General features: G+C 41.7%; 1 protein-coding gene across 1 annotated transcript in view; it reads left to right on the top strand.

Moving 5' to 3' along the window:
* Positions 1–10,322: 10,322 nt before the first annotated feature.
* LOC119521684 (zinc finger protein 383) overlaps positions 10,323–18,574 on the top strand; it is a 129,541-nt gene continuing 121,289 nt past the window's right edge. Inside the window, exon 1 of the mRNA XM_037820257.1 lies at positions 10,323–10,769. The gene's annotated coding sequence lies outside the window, so the exon portion shown is untranslated. The remainder of the gene's footprint in view (positions 10,770–18,574) is intronic.

The following is an 18,574-nucleotide window of genomic DNA, read 5'->3' as shown; positions in this document are numbered from 1 at the left end:
ATAGTGCTCTAGTAAACTAATCACAGCCCACACTGAATGGCCACTCCTCCACGGAAATTATCTAATCAGAGTTATCACCTACAGTTGGGTGGGGCGCATCTCCATGGAAGCAACCTAACCCAAACGTTCCAACTTAATCAACACTAATACACCTGCCCCCACAAGACTGTATCAAAGAACACAGATTTTTCTGGGGGACATAATATATACAAACTGGTACAGAGGCCAAACTGGATTAGCACAGACTCTAAACCAATATGACTGGTGTCCTTATGAAGAGAAGAAATTGGGACAACAGAGGGAGATAGAGGATCAGGTGATAGAGGTAGGATTGAGTTGTGCTGCTACAAGCCAAGGAACACCACAGATTGCTGGCTACTCACTTGAAGCCAGAAAAGTGTCATGGAATGGATTCTTCCTTTTCAAAGGAAGCATGGCCTTGACAACACCTTGATTTTGGATTTCTATCCTCAAGAACTGTGAGGCAATAAAGTTCTGTTGTTGTAAGCCACACTGTCAGTGATAATTTGTTATGGCAGCCCTCCAAACTAAGACAGTTATCATCACCATGTTACAGAAACTAAGGCATAGAGATGAGGTGATCACCCAACTAGTTAAGTATGGCAACAAGGAATTAGAGCCAAGTATGTCTATATTATATAAATTTAAACTCATTAGCATTATTATTAAATTTTACTAAAAATTCATTAGAACATCAATATATTTAAGACATTGAATGGATAGGGAGTGCTGGGGATTGAATAGTGTCCCCCAAAAAAGGCATGCTCAGGTCCCAACCCCTGCTCCTGCAGGTGGAACCAATTTGTAAATAGGACCTTTGAAGTTGTGCCCAAACTGAATGAGGGTGAACCTTAATCCAATACGGCTGGAGTCCTTCTAAGCAAAGGAAACTGGACATGGGAGGAGAAGTCACAGGAAGAGCAAGAAGCCAGAAGTTAACAGAACTCAGAGGAGAAAGGAAAAGACACTGCCGTGAGCATTGCCTTATGACAGAAAAGCAGAGGACCAAGGACTGCGAGGAGCCAGCCCCAGAATGCTTCAGTCTTCAGGGAGAAAGCATTGCCTTGCTGACATCTTGATTTTGGATTTCTCCTAGCCCCAAAACCATGAGCCAATAAATTTTTGTTGTTTAAGCCAACCAATTGTACGGTATTTGTTTTAACAGCTGTTTCAGTTTGCTAATGCTGCCAGAATGTAATATGCTAGAAATGGGTTGGCTTTTACAATGGGTATTTATTCACTTACAATTAACAGTTTTTAGGCCATGAAAATGTCTAACTCAGGGTATCAGCAGGAGGATATCTGGACTGCTGGCATTGGGACACCTCTGTCACATGGAAAGGCACATGGCCAGCATCTGCTGGTCCTTTGCTCCCCTGTTTTGTTGCTTTTAGCTTCTGGCTTCACTGGCTTCCTCTCTGAGCTTTTGGAGGTCCTCTTCTAGCTTCTCCAGGGCTTTTCTCTGAGCTTCTCTCAATTTCATCTCTTCGCCTCTGTATGTTTTTTGTTTGTTTGTTTGTTTTTTTACAAACCAATCTCTTTAATGAACATAGATGCATAGATGCAAAATCTTCAACAAAATATTTGCAAATCAAAGTTGTTCTAGTTTGCTAATGCTGCTGGAATGCAAAATACCAGAGATGGATTGGCTTTTATAAAGGGGGTTTATTTGTTTACACAGTTACAATTTTAAGACCATAAAGTGTCCAAGGTAATGCATCAACAATCGGGTACCTTCACTGGAGGATGGCCAGTGGCATCCAGAAAACCTCTGTTAGCTGGGAAGGCATGTGACTGGCATCTGCTCCAAGTTCTGGTTTCAAAATGGCTTTCTCCCAGGACGTTCCTCTCTAGGATGCAGCTCCTCTTCAAATTGTCACTCTTAGTTGCTCTTGGGGTGTTTGTCCTCTCTTAGCTTCTCCGGAGCAAGAGTCTCCTTTCAATGGCCGTCTTCAAACTGTCTCTCATGTGCAGCTACTCTCTCAGCTTCTGTGCGTTCTTCAAAGTGTCCCTCTTGGCTGTAGCTCTTCTTCAAAATATCACTCTCAGCTGCACTGCATTCCTTCTGTTTATCAGCTTATTTATATGGCTCCAGTGATTTAATTTAGACCCACCCTGAATGGGTGGGTAACATCTCCATGGAAATTATCCATCAGAGTCATCACCCACAGTTGGGTGGGGCGCATCTCCACAGAAACACTCAAAGAATTACAATCTAATCAACACTGATATGTCTGCCCACACAAGATTACATCAAAGATAATGGCATTTTGGGGGACATAATACATTCAAACCAGCACAAAAGTCAATAGCTGCGCTGGTTTGAATGTATTATATCCCCCACAAAAGCCATGTTCTTTAATACAATCTTGTGGGGGCGGACTTATTAATCTTTTGATTAGGGTGGGAAGTTTCATTGGGTTGTTTCCATAGAGATATGACCTACCCAACTATAGGTGAGACCTTTTTTTAGAAATTCAGTTTTACTCAGATATATTCACATATCATACAGTCATCCATGGTGTACTATCAGCTGTTCACAGTAACATCATATAGTTGTGCATTCATTACCCTAATCTATTTTTTTAGCATTTTCCTTATAACAGAAAAAGTGAAAATAAGAATAAAAAATAAAAGTAAAAAAGAACACCCAAATCATCTCACCCTATTTTTAATTTAGTTTTTGTCCCCATTTTTCTACTCATCCATCCATACACTGGATAAAGTGAGTGTGATCCACAAGGCTTTCACAATTACACTGTCACCCCTTGTAAGCGACGTTGTTATACAATCGTCTTCAAGAGTCAAGCCTACTGGGTTGCAGTTTGATAGTTTCATGTATTAATTTCTAGCTATTCCAGTACATTAAAACCTAAATTGGATTGTCTATATAGTGTGTAAGAATGCCCACCAGAATGACCTCTAGACTTCATTTGGAATCTCTCAGCCACTGAAACTTTATTTTGTTTCATTTTGCATCCCCCTTTTGGTCAAGAAGATGTTCTCAATCCCACAATGTCAGGTCCAGATTGATCCTCGGGAGTCATATTCTGCATTGCCAGGGAGATTTACACCCCTGGGAGTCAGGTCCCACATAGTGGGGAGGACAGTGAGTTCACCTGCCTAGTTGGCTTAGCTAGAGAGACAGGGCCACATCTGAGCAACAAAGATGTACTCAGGGGGAGACTCTTAGGCACAATTATAAGCAGGTTTAGCCTCTCCTTTGCAATAATGAGCTCCGTAAGGGCAAGCTTTTATGGAGCTCGGTATACCAAAACTTCAGTCCTCAATGTCTGTGAGAACATCAGCAACAATCCAGGTGAGGAAGTCCAACACTTCTGCATTTTCCCCCAACTCCTCGGGGGGGGGGGGGCTACATGTATATTTTTATTCTTTGCCTAAATTACCTTGGGATGTGTAGCTATTTCACACTAACCTGTACAGACCTACCAGGTCTCACTTCCTATTCAAGGTTCCAAGTAATTATGGTATTTGAAAAAACTGTATGAGTTAAATTGTTTAGTGTTTCATCCTCTTATAAAGGACTCCAGGAAGAAGATCAAGACCCACCCTGAATGAGGTGGTCACATCTCAATTGAAATGACCTAATCAAAAGGTCCCACCCACAATATGTCTACACCCACAGGAATGGATTAAAAGAACATGGCCTTTCCTGGGATACATAACAGCTTCAAATCACCACAGCAGCTGAGAAACTAAAACAGGGAGCAAAGAGGGAACACTACAATAAAAACACTCCTCAAGGAACTGAGGTAGAGTTGGGGAAGGAGTATGCGTGGAAAGAGGAAAAAAGGTAAAAGAACAGTGTGTGCAAAAGAGTATATACTGTAGGATTCTATTTATATGATGACCAAGAAAAGGCAAAATAAATCTAATGAACCATAAATCAGAAAGCTGTAACTCTAGGGGCTATTGGCTCTGAAGAGAAATTTTTGGAATGATGAATATGTTCTAATCTTGGGTGGTGGCTCCTTCTGTCTACATAACTGTTAAGACTCAATAAACTCAATACCTATGATATTTGCATTTATTACATGTAAATTGTACACTAACTTTTAAAAGAAAAAGCAGAGTATTGAATGATTGTGTGGGCCAGGGAATAGAAAGGGCACATGAGAGAAGTGACAAGACCAAAGTCTTAATACAGATGGGTTCCTGCCAAGGCCATCTTCAGCACTTATAATTTAGGACAGTGCCCCATCAGGGGAGTGGGGGAAGGAGAAAGAGAAAGGAACCTCTGGACAGTCTAGGCTCCAAGGATTCATGGCTTGGCAGGTAAAAGACCATGGGCTGCAGCAGCCAGCACTGACCATCAGCTCTCACTTGCTTCCTTGGCCTGGTGCCCTGGTGCAGTCCCAGTCTAGAGAACTAGATGTGGCAGCCCTAGACCCTGTTTTCTTCTGAAGGGAGACAGGAACCCCAGCCTTGGCCTTAAAGGAGGCATAGCTATTCCCTGCTCTGGAGCAGAAAGGATCCTGCCTTGAGCTAAGAGGAAATAAGGCCTTGCCCTTGTGTATGAGTAGAGACTGCTCTGGATCTGGGTGGCACATGACTGTTCCCTGGATCAAGGGAGGTCTAGGGAGTAGATTAACCTGAGGGGCAGGCTGAATCCTGCATACCCTTTGAGGAGTTGGTGATTAACTGGATCAGAGATGAGGCATGTTGCTCTTGGGGATGAGGACAGACAGAGCTCTGGCTAAGTCTGAGCCTGGCCATCACTTACAACTTGTTCTTCAAGTAGAAAGAGCAGAATTAATAATTGTCATTATCATTCCTATGGTACTGAAAAGCTCCCTGACTGTTATAACCCAGAAATAACTTAAAGGGAAGAAAACAGAAGTAAGCGTATACTACTTTAGAAAATTCTTATATCTTTCTCTCATCATTCACTCACCCAGAAATATGTCTCAAGCTGTGTTGTGTTTCTGTATGAGTTAGGATACCCTGTCAGGATAACAGGTATTGTCCAGATTTTGGTAGCTTACAATAGCATTCTTACTCAACTAAATTATTTCTCACACCCGTTAAGGGTTAGCTGTGGGCTGCTCCACATGATCGTCTCCACTGGGAGACAGGTAGACAGATCAGATATGATCTCAAATATTTCCTCTGCTGAGGCAGTGGGGAAAGAATGTGATGATCATCTACTGGCATATAAAAGTTTGCCCACTAATATTTCATTGGACAAAGCAAATCATGTGACCAGCTCTGAATTCAAAGGGGCGAGGATGTACAGTTCTCCTACAGGTACGAACTCTAGATCGTGGTGAACATTAAACAGTCTACCACAGTTTCCCTCATAGAATGAAAAGAATTTGCTTCATAATATTAACTACCCTTGGCAAAGAGAGAGACAGAGAGACATAGAGAGAGAGAGGACGAGAATAGGAAATTTCCAAATGGATAACATAACTTCAATGATCTAGGTTGTTATAAATGCAAGCTAATGTTTCCTCAGCCCAAACAATGCAATAAACAGGCCATAGCTATAATATGTGACTCTGTTTTCTTTGATTCATTTCCTCTAAGATGAGTTAATGAGAAACCAGCTTTGATGATTCCTATAGTTATTAAATATGTAAACACAATAAAATAAGAGTTTCTTCAAGGCTATTCCAGCTCTCACAGTTTCCTCCAAATCTCTCCTGTCTACCCACTCCCACATTTGAATATTTTGTAATGGCAGCATTCCACTTCCAGGTAGTTTTGTCATACTCACGAACATTCATACATGAATGTGGTGCCTTTTTTCATTTTTGGTTTTTATGCAGACCATACTACAATAAAGATGATTTAAAAGATTGCCATTGTGTTTCTCTTGCTCAGAATTTTGTGATTTCTTTCCTCACATTTGGCTCATTGGTGTGCTGGGTTTTTCTTTTCCTTTTTCTTTTTTAGTTCTAGGGGGTTTTGCCATGTTTACTTGAATGACCAAGTCATCAAGAAAATGAATAGGAAATCCAGGTTCTCAAAAAAGAAAAGAAACAGCCACTTGGAATTAAGACACACACTCTAAAATAGAGTATAAGACAAAAATGGTACAGTAAAGAGCAAGTACTATCACAAGGTATATTTTAATGAAGTCAAATATATGCAGAATTGGGTTTCTACAAGGAAATGAGAGAGAAGAAGGTTTCAGAGGCAATATTCAGAGATTCCCAAACTGACAGATGATATTGAGCCACATTGTGTAGAAGCACCTAGAACCCCAAGAAAGTTAAGGAAAACAAAAACCAAAAGCAAGACCATAAGAGGAAATCTGTGGAATGCCATAGACAAAATCTTTGGACATTGAGAAAAAGTAACTTTCAAAGGATAACAGTTGCACTGAGGCCTGTCTTCTCATCCAAAAGGTGGAAGCTAGAAGAGCCGTGACAGGGAAACAACAACAACAGAAAGAAAAACAACAAACAGCTCACCTACAATTTGATATTGTTCAAGAATGAAAAATATATTGATGTTTTGCAGAAGACAACACTAGACAACAGGAATTAAGAGGCCAAGAATAGCCAAGAATGGACGCATCTCATTTTGTATATGGCAGAACAGTAATATCTGGCATAGCAACAAAAAGTTATTTTGTACACAGAAAGCATGGACATAGAGAAGTCCATGACAGCAGTAGTATTTGTCCCATAAGAAACAAATAAACTGATGCGTGAAAAATAATTTGAGTGATAAAAAAGAAGTCTGTGACAGTTTAGTCGAAGAAGTTTCTCTTTTCTAAAGTTACAAAATATACATATGTATCAAGGTCGTGAGAGAAAAGACTGAGCAAACGTTAAGGCTGGAGAGGACTGAGGAGATAACTCCACGCAAAGTGGATCCTGTATGAGAAAACACATTTGCGGAAAAATTACCCAATTTCCAAAAAGGCAATAGTTATTAATTTAACCTAATGTTAATTTCTGCATCTTGATAATTCTACTGTGCTTAGGCAACCTGTTCACATTGGGGAAAGGGGTGGGTAGGTGTGAGGAGTGCTGAGAAACACACTTTTTGACCTATTTTTATGCCTTACCTGTAGATATGAAATGAGTATACCACAAGGTTTATGGGGTTTTGTGAGTGTATGTGGGGTGTGCATGTGTATTTTGAAACTTGCTTCTAAGGGTGGAGTCTGCTTGGACCTGATGGTGCCAGCTGTTGCCTCAGAGAACTCACAGCCCCTCTCAGAATCCCCCTCTGGTGAGTCCGTCTTGTGCAAGCTGGGTCAAGCAACAACTAAACACCCAGCACACTTAAAAGACACCACAAAAATAAGGAGAAACAAGCATAACAGACACACAAAGAGGCACAGAATCAGAAGCGACAGGGCTTTTCTTGCAAGAAGGTCATGTATGGCTATTGCCCTGTGTGGTAGCAGAGAGGTATGGGGCAAGGGACAAGACTTTTTCTGGGGAAAGGACGAGTCAGATATGAGAGCTTTAAGTTTGCTTGGAGATTTGGCCACAGGAATGGGTTTTGGTGAAATGCCTAAGTGGCTTAAGGCAGACAGTCCAGCTTGCTGTGTAAAAGCCTGAAACAGTTCAGGCTACCTGGGCCTGCATCCTAGCACAGGTTTTAGCCACCTAGGGGTGCTCAGGCCATGGAATTAAATTCTCTGTGCCACACTTTTGTCAGCTTTCCTAGAGTAACAACGATGGTATCATATCATTAGAGTTATTACATAATTTCACAGGAAGAATAAGAAACAGTTTATTATTCTTGTTTCACTCACAGTTTCCTCCAAGCTGTCCAGTATCTGCCAGCTTCCTTGTGTGAGGTTATGTTATGGCAGCAGCCAGCTTCTGGGTACCTCTGTCAGTATCTGAAAGCCCATCCTTTCAACTGAAGCATTTCATTTTATGTAAGTCATGCCTCAAAGTAAATCTGACTGGAAAGGTACTTCAGGGATCCAAAAGTAACTATCACAATGATCATGTGAAGAAGATTTCCATCTTGGCAGAGAATGGGACCTCCTGTGGAAGGAAAACAATCCTAAAGGGGTCTTTCATTAGTTTCAAATCAGAGAGACAGAACTCAAAAGATGAGTTGAAGAACAGAAAGATTAAACTCAGCTGGGGGAAGAATTGCCCAAGTCGGAATTTAGGACAGAAATCCCAGAACTCACTACAAGGGGAGAAGATAGAAAAGATGAAGAGCAACATACGGATGTTCCAGACTGACAGATGTCATGAAGCCATGCTGGGAAGTAGCACTCCAAGGATGCTATCAGCAAAAGAAACCATGACTTGGAATAGGAGAGGAAATCTTTAGAAGACCCAAGACAAAACCACAGACCCTTTCAGGGGAAGAGAGGTGACTTTCACAAAAGCAACAGTGACACTGAGGATTGTATTCTCTAGGATGAACAGGGAAAGCTGGAGGAGAAAGGACTGACGGGGAAGAGCAAACAACAAAACTGCAATCGGATGAAAAGGAAAACTGTCACTTTGACATTGAAATCACCAGACAAGGTGAATGCATCTGCTGATGGTAGCTTATACTAGATACATCTTATTGTCAGGACATCCTACAGCAATTCAATATAACACAATGTTATATTGTATATAAAAAAGTGTATGATAATAGCATTGTTCAGTCAGAAACAAATAGTGTATATCAATAAGCAAGAAATAACTTGAACGGTCATGGAGAATTGTGTCATAGTAAATTTAAATTGGTGAAAATATTTTCTTTTTATGACTTCCAAAAAGTAAGTGTGCATGTAGGACATGAAAGATGGAGGAAAGATCAACGTCTGGAGGGGACTCAGAAGTCCCAAGTAAATGCCAAGTAGTTCTGAGGCAGGATAGAATAGGGCATCAAGGCTGTGGTCTCTGGCCTTCTATTCACTTCGAAAGAGTTAATGAAGATCTGCAAGCTTCAACTGCAGACTTCGTGGAGCCAAAATTTCACCTAAAGCTCTGAAGTCTCCCCAAACCATAAAAGCTTGTAAAATCATGGGTCCAAAGCAAACGTTTAATGACAAAAAGCATGGGGTCATAAAGATTGTTAAACGTCTGCCATAGAGAAATTTGGGGTACATGAAAGCAAGCCAGAGGTCCTGACATCTATCTCCTTCTAGAACAAAGAATATACCTAGTTAATGCAAACCATGGTTAATACAAACCTTGTAAGTCCCTAGTGTTCAAAGATTACTATGGAAACCTGACATCGGCAAAACGTTCCTATAAAACAAGCCAACCCACTCCCACTCAGTGCATTATCTCTTTAACATGTGTATGTCTCTTTTTCTTTAATAAACTTTACTCCTTATTTCTACTGGCCCCTCTCCTCTCAAAATTCTTTCTGTGGTGACAATCCCGAACCTGGAATGGGGTTCTGCCTGGCACTGTTGCCAGCAAAGCGCGCACTTACGGTTCCTGGATCAGGACGAGGCTATTTCTGGGGAAAAAGCCAATCTTCCAAGGTCTGCGGTGGAATTCATAATAGAGGACAAATGTTAGCTTCCCATTCCTGATCATGACTATCGTTAAGTAAGATGTTCCCTTTGGGCAACTTTCCGCACCTTTTCTGTAAATCTAAAAGGAGTTTTCAGTAGGGCTTTTGCTTTGTGTTTTATGTTTTGTTTTGTTTCAAGTGCATCTAAGGATGGCTGTCTTCTTGGATCTGATGGCGTGAGGGGCTGCCTCAGACACAAAATCCCATTCCCAAACTCCTTACTGGCCTCAAGCAACAACCCCATTCACAAACACACTTTCACCAAACCAAACCAAACCGAAAAGGCAGCAACCCGGCAAACATGCGCGCGCACACACGCGCACACACACAAGGTCAAAAAGGAGAAATGCAGTTTTAAAGCCCTGGCCTGGTGCACTGAGTCCCTCCCTAAACTCACAGGTGGGCACCCGCCCACCCACTCACTCGGGTTCACACACGCAACCACCTTCCCTCTGCCACACAGAGGCAGCACCTCGGGCTGAGGGCTCTGCTCCAGTCCCTGAACCCCCTCAGAGAGCAGCAACCCACACCACGCCCGCAGCCCCTCTGCAGGAGTAACCACGCACTTTCCCAAGGACAGTCACACGCAGACCCGTCCGCAGGCCTGACTGGGACGCCTCCACCCGTCCTGCCTCCAGCCCCTTCTGGGCGCGCATGCGCCGCCGCAGTAGCCGCCTCTCGGCCTCAGCCGCCCGCACACCCCCCGGAGTCCAGGGCGGGAGCAACGGCCGAGGTTCCAGAGCCCTCCAGGAGGGGGCGCTTAGCGACCGCGGGGGTCTGTGTGACGCCGAGCGCTAGACGTGGTCTGCGCATGCCCAGTCCAGGGACGGGTCGGAACAGCCGGGCTCCAGGAAGGCTTCTAGCAGGTTTCTAGGAAGCTGCAACTTCCTACAAACCTGGGCAAGCCGGGGCTCTTCCCCAACTTGGTGACACCTGAGGGAGTCTAACCCCAGCTGGCAGCGACCCTGACATTGACTGTGGAAAGCAGGAAAGGTAGATGGTGCTAGTCGCCGTCTGCAGCACGCCTGTCTTCAGGGTCAGGGCCACAGGATGACCTGGCGTGAACTGGTTGTGAGCGAGGCCTCTGAGTACTCCGAGCTGTGTATTTCTCAGAGAAAAGGGGCCTTTGAGCAGCGAAGCCTGGCTTCTGCTTACCTGAAAGCCACGCCCAGAGGAGGTGGAATTTCCTCGAGAAAGAAAAGACATTCCTGTCGCTCTCTTGTTTTCCAAAGGCTTTCCTTCGTTTCTGTTTGGCAGAGTCCTTCAGCTCTTCTTTCCCAGTGAGTGTTGGGCTGGATTGGGTGGGGTGGAGGACGGAGAAGGAAGACCCTGCCCGGTGCCTCCCTCCCTCCTGCCTAGTGCTTCCATATTCTTTTGGCAAATGTTTGAACTTTCTGTGCTTACAATTCTTTTCTTCCTCCAGCTGAGATGTGCTAAATACTTTGTCTTGGACTCTACTCAGTTGAGGATCAATGATTCCCAAGTGATATCCACTATAATAGAGTGGACTGTGCAGTACATGAATAACTAGTAACATGTCTAAGGTCATATGTAGTAATGAAGACTTGATGTCCAGGCCCAGTTTCCACAAGCCCCTTTGCTATCTACCTAAACACACACACACACACAAAAGTACACACACATTTCCTTTTGGTAAAGGGTGTGCTCCAGGAGCCAAAGCCCTGAGGACTCATCCAAGTACTGTCAAGTGCATATCTTCATGCAGGCTTGAGGCTGGTACATCCTTGGCCAAGCCAGTCTCCTAATCCTGCTTCCCCACCTGGTCCCACCCAGTGTCCCTCTTGGAGGCCCAGTCTCCCTCTCCATATACCAAAGGTCCTGGTAGCAATGTCCACAGCTTGGGTTTGTGCAATTGCAGGCAGTTCCCAAGGTCCTCAGTGTCTCAAGGACCTGGTGCTTAGCAGCCACTTCAGTCATTGTGACATCATGGCCCAGTCTCATTTTTTTCTTGTCTTTCATGAAATAGACATTTTTGAAGAGAATAATGTTTTTTTTTGGGGGGGGGTTAAAATTATTTTTTATTGTGGAATATAACATTTACATAGAAGTGATTAATTTCCAAGTGCAATTTAACAAGTAGTTGGAGAGCAAATCTCAAAGAATGTTATGGGTTACAGTTCCACAGTTTCAGTTATTTCCTTATTGTGAAATTTAACATGTGTAAAAAGGTAATAGCTTTCAAAATATGATTTAACAAGTAGTTATATAGGAAATTTCCAAAAAATGTTATGTCACAGTACCATAGTTTCAGTTATTTCCTTATTGTGAAATACAACATATATACAAAAAAGGTGATAATTTTCAAATTACAATTTAGCAAGTAGCTATAGAACAAATTTCAAAGAATGTTATGGGTTATAGTTCCACCATTTCAGTTCTTTCCTTCTAACTATTCCAATACCATAGCAACTAAGAAAAAGAAAATTATATAGAGATTCAGTAGTCATCATCCTTTGTTAATACTGTCTTGTCTGTTGCTACCTCTTCCTCTAGTTTAATCACTTCCTGATCTTCAGGAATGTCTATGCAGTGACCATCCTAACTTTTTCATGTTGAAAAGGGGTGTCAACCTTATGGGAAAAGGGGATTCAATTGGTTGATGTTCTTGAGAAGGCTGCTGCCTCTGTGTTTTGGGGACTTAGCTGGCATAGGCTCTCTGGAGGATTTAAGTTTCTGAAGAATAAACATAGTGGGTGAAACTTTTATAGAGTCTCAGATAGGGATCTGGGTATTGTTTAAGATTTTTGGGACTACTGTTGACTTGGGCTTATTATATTGTGGCTGTTTGGGATATCAGCTGAAACTTGCATAGGAGTAACCTCCAGGACAGCCTCTTGACTCTTTGAAATCTTCTAGCCACTGAAACCTTATTTTGTTATCCCCCCCTTTTGGTCAAAAAGGCATTTGCAACACTCAATGTCAGGGTCAGGCTCATTTCCAGAATCCATGTCCCATGTTGCCAGGGAGACTCACTCACTTGGGGAGCCCTGTCCCACTTCAGGGAGAGAGTGATGAATTTATTTGCAGAGTTGGGCTTAGAGAGAGAAAGTCCACATTTGAGCAACAAAAGAGGTTCTCTGGAGGTGACTCCTAGGAATAATTATAGGTGGGCTTATACTCCTCTTTATAACCGTAAGATTCAAAAGAGCAAGCCTCAAGATCTCATGATTCTCATGACCAAAAACACCCCATAGCTCTTTTCAGCCCTTAATTATTTTCCCTAGTATTTGTGTGGTACTAGTAAGGCATTCCTATTAATTATAGTCCCTAGTATACGATGGGCAGATTTTTCCCATATCCCACTCTGTTGTCAACTCTCTGTACCAGTGTCATAACTTAGAAGTATATCATGCAATCACCTGTCTATATTTGTAGTGCTATTCTGTGGGACACATGCCTTTAAACAACCCCTTTCAATCCTGTTCATCTTCAATGCAGCTCTGATACTTCTAATTCCATTTAGAAATAATCATCACCCCTATTCATTTACATACCTTTAAATTCACCCTCATTAACATATCTGAACATATTAGGTTATCGTTCCCCCTTCACTAGCTTCTGTCTAGTTCTACATTCCCAATAGTCTTCATTATAAGACATTGATTTTACACTGTATACCAATATTCATAATGGCATTGTTCAGGGAGTTCATATTAGTGGTAACATACAATATCTCTCCTCTGTGTCTGACTTATTACACTCAGAATTATATCTTCAGTGTTCATCTGTGTGGCCAAATGATTCAGGACCTGTTCCTTCTTACTGCTGCATAATATTCCATTGTGTATATATATACCACATTTTGTTTATCCACTTGTCTGTTGAACACTTGGATTTTTTCTGTCTCTTGGCAATCGTGAACAATGCCATTATGAATAATGGTGTACAAATGTCTGTTCATGTCAATGCTTTCATATCTTTTGAGTATATACTGAGAAGTGGAATTGCGGGATCTTAGGGTAATTCGATATCTAGTTTTCTGAGAAACCACCAAACTGTCTTCCACGGTGGCTGTACCATTATACATTACCACCAGCAATGAATAAGAGTCCCAATTTCTCCACATCCTCTCCAGCATTTGTAGTTGCCTATTGGTTTCATGGCAGCCATTCTTATTGGTGTGAGATGGTATCTCATTGTGATTTTGATTTGCATTTCCCTAATAGCTAGTAAAGATGAACATTTTTTCTTGTGTTTTTTAGCCATTCATATTTCTTCTTTGGAAAAATGTCTTTTCATATCTTTTGCCCATTTTATAATTGGGCTGTGTGTACAATTGTTGTTGAGTTGTAGGATTTCTTTATATATGCAGGTTATCAGTTTCTTATCAGATATATGATTTCCAAATATTTTCTCCCATTGAGTTCATTGCCTCTTCACATTTTTGACAAAGTCTTCTGAGGCACAGAAACTTTCAATTTTGAGAAATTCCCATTTATCTGTTTTTTGTTTTGTTACTTGTGCTTTGGGTGTAAGGTCTAAGAAGCTACCTCCTATTACTAGTTCTTGAAGATGTTTCCCTATATTATCTTCTAAGAGTTTTATTGTTTCTGTCTCTTATATTGAGGTATCTGACCCACATTGAGTTAATTTTTATACAGAGTGTGAGGTTGGGGTCCTCTTTCATTCTTTTGGATATGGATATCCAGTTCTCCCAGCCCCATTTGTTGAAGAGATGGTTCTGTCCAGTGTATTTGGGGGCCTTATCAAAAATCAGTTGACCATAGACCTGGAGGTCTATTTCTGAACTCTCAATCTGACTGCATTGATCAATATATTTATTTTTCTACCAGTACCTTGCTGTTTTGACCACTGTGGCTTTATAGTAGGCTTCAAAGTCTGGAAGTGTAAATTCTCCCACTTTGTTCTTCTTTTTTTAGAATGTTTTGGGCAATTCAAGTCCCCTTTCCCTTCCAAATAAATTTGACTACTAGCTTTTCCAAGTCTGCAAAGTAGGTTGTTGGAATTTTGATCAGAATTGCATTTAATCTGTAGATGAGTTTGGGTAGAATTGACATTTTAATGACGTTTGGCCTTCCTATACATGAATGCATAATACCTACCTCTTTAGGTCCCTGTTAATTTCTTTTAGAAAAGTTATGTAATTTTCTGTGTAGAGGTCTTTTACATCCTTGGTTAAATTTATTCCTAGGTACTTGATTTTTTAAATTGCTATTGTGAATGTAATTTTTTTTTTGATTGCCTTTTTGGTTTGGTCATTACTAGTGTATAGGAACATTAATGACTTATGTGCATTAATTTTGTATCCTGCCACTCTGCTGAATATATTAGCTCAAGTAGCTTTGTCATTGATTTCTCAGGATTTTCCAAAAATAAGATCTTATCACCCGCAAATAATAACAGTTTTACTTCTTCCTTTCCAATTTAGATACCATTTATTTCTTTGCTTTGGCAAACTGTTCTGGCTATAACTTTTAGCACAATGTTGAAAAACAGTGGTGGCAGTGGGCATCCTTGTCTCATTCATGATCTTAGGGGGAAGGTTTTCAGTCTCTCACCATTGAGTACTATGCTGGCTATGGGTTTTTCATGTATGCCTTTTATCATATTGAGGATGTTTCCTTCAATTCCTACCTTTTGAAGTGTTTATCAGAAAGGGATGCAGAATTTTGTAGAATACTTTTCAGCGTCTATTTAAATGATCATTTGATTTTTAATGTAATCTTATGAAAAATATTCACATACCATACAATCATCCAAAGTGTACAACAGTTGCTCACAGCTTCATCATATAGTTGTGCATTCAACACCACAATTTTTGAACATTTGCATCACTCCAAAAAAAAAAACTAAAATAAGAATAAAAACAAAAGTAAAAGAGAACACTCAAAGTATCCCATACCCCCCTCCCCTCATTTACTTATTAAAATTTTTTTTTAATTTTAATATATTCACGTCATACAATCATCCAAAGTAACACAGTTGTTCATAGTATCATCAATAGTTGTCATTCATCACCACAATTTTTAAACATTTTCATTACTCCAAAAAATAAAAATAAGAATAGAAATAAAAGTAAAAAGAACACCCAAAACTTCCCATATACCCCTCCTCCATATTATTCATTTAATTTTTGTCCCCATTTTTCTACTCATTTGTCCATACACTGAGTAAAGGGAGTGTGAGCCATAAGGTTTTCAGAATCACACAGTCACACCATATAAACTATATAGTTATATGATGCCTTCAAGAATCAAGGATACTGGATTGCAGATCAACTATTTCAGATATTTCCTTCTAACTATTCCAATAAACTAAAAACTAAAAGGGGATATGTTTATAATGCGTAAGAGTTGCCTCCAGAATGACCTCTTGACTTCAGTTGAAATCTCTCAGCCACTGAAACTTTATTTTGTTTCAATTCTCTTCCCTCTTTTGGTCCAGGTTTTCTCAATCACATAATGTAGGGTCCAGGCTCATCATCCCTGGGAGTCATGTTCCACATTGCCAGGGAGATTTATACCCCTGGGAGTCATGTCCCACATAGGAGGGAGGGCAGCAAGTTTACCTGCCAAGTTGGCTTAAAGAGAGAGGCCACATCTGAGCAAAAGAGGCCCTCTGGGGGTGACTCTTAAGCACATTATGCTAATACTGGTGTTATGCAAAATACCAGAAATGGATTGGCTTTTTTAAAGGGGGTTTATTAAGTTTTAAATTTACAATTCTACAGCCATAAAAGTGTCCAAACCAAGGCATAAACATGAGTATACCTTCACTGGAGAAAGGCCATTGACGTCCAGAAAACCTCTGTTAGCTCGGAAGGCGCCTGGCTGGCATCTCCGTGCTCCCAGGTTGCATTTAAAAATGGTGTTCCCCAAAATGTCAGCATTAGCTTTCAATGACTATCTTCAAAATGTCTCTCTAATCTGCAGCACTGAGCTTCTTCTGTCGAGCTCTTATAGGGCTCAGGTAAACTGATCAAGGCACATGCTTAATGGGCAGGGCCACACCTCCGTGGAAATAATCTAATCAAGGTATTACCCACAGTTGGGTGGGTCACATTTCCATGGAAACAACCTAATCAAAAGATTCCAACCTAACCAACATTAATATGTCTGCTCCCCACAAGACTGCATGAAAAAACATAGTGTTTGGAGGGACATAATACATCCAGACCAGCACATTCCACCCCCTAGACCCCAAAATGACAAGAACTTTCCAAATACAAATTACATTCATCCCTTCACAATATCACAAAAACGTAAATCATTTCAGTAACGATAGGTAAGTACAAGTTCTTATCAAAATTGGTTATAGGTGTGGTCTGTTCTAAGGCAAAATTCCCCTCTAGCTGTGGACCTGTGAAACTCAGAACAAGTTATCTGCTGCCAATATACAATGGAGGGACAGTCATCGGATAAACATACCCAATGCCATAAGGAAAAACTGAAAGGAAAACAGGGTTCACAGGACTGAAACAGTTCCTAAAACCCACAGGGCAAACTCCATTAGATTTCAAAGTCTAAGAGTTATTTATACAATGATTTTTTTTTATCATTGGGGCTTGAGAGACCAGGAGTCCAACCCTTTCTAAGGGCCTTTGTGGCAGCCCTTTTCTCTCCAAACATATTCACACATTGAGGAGACCACCTTCTTGGCCCCACCCTAGTCAAACATTGGGGCAGCACCTGAACTCTCTTCCATCTCTGGGACACATGCTCAACCCCTTCAGAACAGTGGGGTGGTGGCCAGGCTCTCCCCAATCCCAGGGGAATGTGCTCCACCCTCTCTGAGGTCAGGAGTGGCAGCACTCTTCCTGAGCAGTGAGGCAGAAGGCCCACCCTCTGCCTCTGGGGCAAACTTACCCTGTCCACATGTATGGGTTGTTCCACTCTCCCTGCCCAAGACCTCTTGATTCCAGACCTCAAATTCCATGATTCTGTCCTTGAAGAAATTTTTCCTTCAATTTTTTCCTTCTCTGTCCCCTCCAGTCCAAACTGGCAATCGTTCTATCTATATAAATCTTGCAAAAAGTCTGTAGGCTTGGCATGCAGTTTACAGGGGTCAAAACCATCAGACAATAGGACTTTCCAAAAATCCTTTCCAGGTAATTCCATCTCCAATCCTGGCTTGTACTGAAATGGCAGTTGGGTTCCATGTTTGGTTAAATCCTCATGTGGGGCTGTAGCTTCTGGGGTCTCCTTTTTTGGAAGACCAGAATTTTCCAAACTATCAGTTTCTGGTTTCTTTTTACCAAAGAGTTCATTACTCAGTTTATCTCTACCTGTGGCGTTTTACTATAAGCTGCAAGGAGAAGCCAGACTACATCCTGGCTAGGCACTGGGCACCCTAGCAAGTTCACTGTGTGTGGTAATACAAATCTGCTGGCTTTCAGTGGTGCTCTATTTTCCACCAGCTTGCAAGTCCTAGGTTTGTTTTGGGGCCCTGCATTAACAGTTGGGTCTTTCCTATTTCTCTGCCAAAACAGGGCTGGGTTTCCATACAGGTTGTGTAGATCAGCTCCTGTGTTCCTAAGAAAGGGTCCTTGCACTTTCTGGACTGTCCAGAAGATGGCGCTATTTGGTAACTTAATCGTCCTCTGAGGCTGCTCTGCCTCGGAGCACAGCCAGGCCAAAACTGCGGGATTCCTATGCCCTCACTCTGGCGGACAAAATCCAGCTCAACGTGGGGTTCTACCCATGGCAATGTGCTCCCCCAGCCAACCCAGCACTCCAGCTGTCCCCAAGGCAAGGAAACGGCTGCCAGCTGCTGCTTCCCTTAAGGGTGAGGGAAGGGCTTTCAGATCTAGGGCTGGAAACACATCTCTGTCCACGATTTCTCAGTCTCTTTCTCCCTCCCTGATCTGGGCTTTGAAATATCCTCCCCTGTCCACCGGGTCTTCAAACACTGAGGGTATTTTTCACTGCTATGAGATTTTAAAATCTATGACTCTGGTGTGAAGGGTTTTGTCTGCTCTGTGCCTTTCCTGCATGGAGACTGAGTGAGGGGGAGGGGAGATGGCCGGCTGGTCTGGTACAGAAAGTTCCTGATATTTCTTCTTTCTTCAATTCAGCATTTGCATGGCCTTTCTCCAATCTATAGC

The sequence above is a fragment of the Choloepus didactylus genome, chromosome 27 (genome assembly GCF_015220235.1).
Source record: "Choloepus didactylus isolate mChoDid1 chromosome 27, mChoDid1.pri, whole genome shotgun sequence".
In the NCBI taxonomy this organism is placed as follows: domain Eukaryota; kingdom Metazoa; phylum Chordata; class Mammalia; order Pilosa; family Megalonychidae; genus Choloepus; species Choloepus didactylus.
The sequence above is the reverse complement of the archived record's forward strand: the minus strand, read 5'-3'. Positions and strand labels throughout refer to the sequence as shown.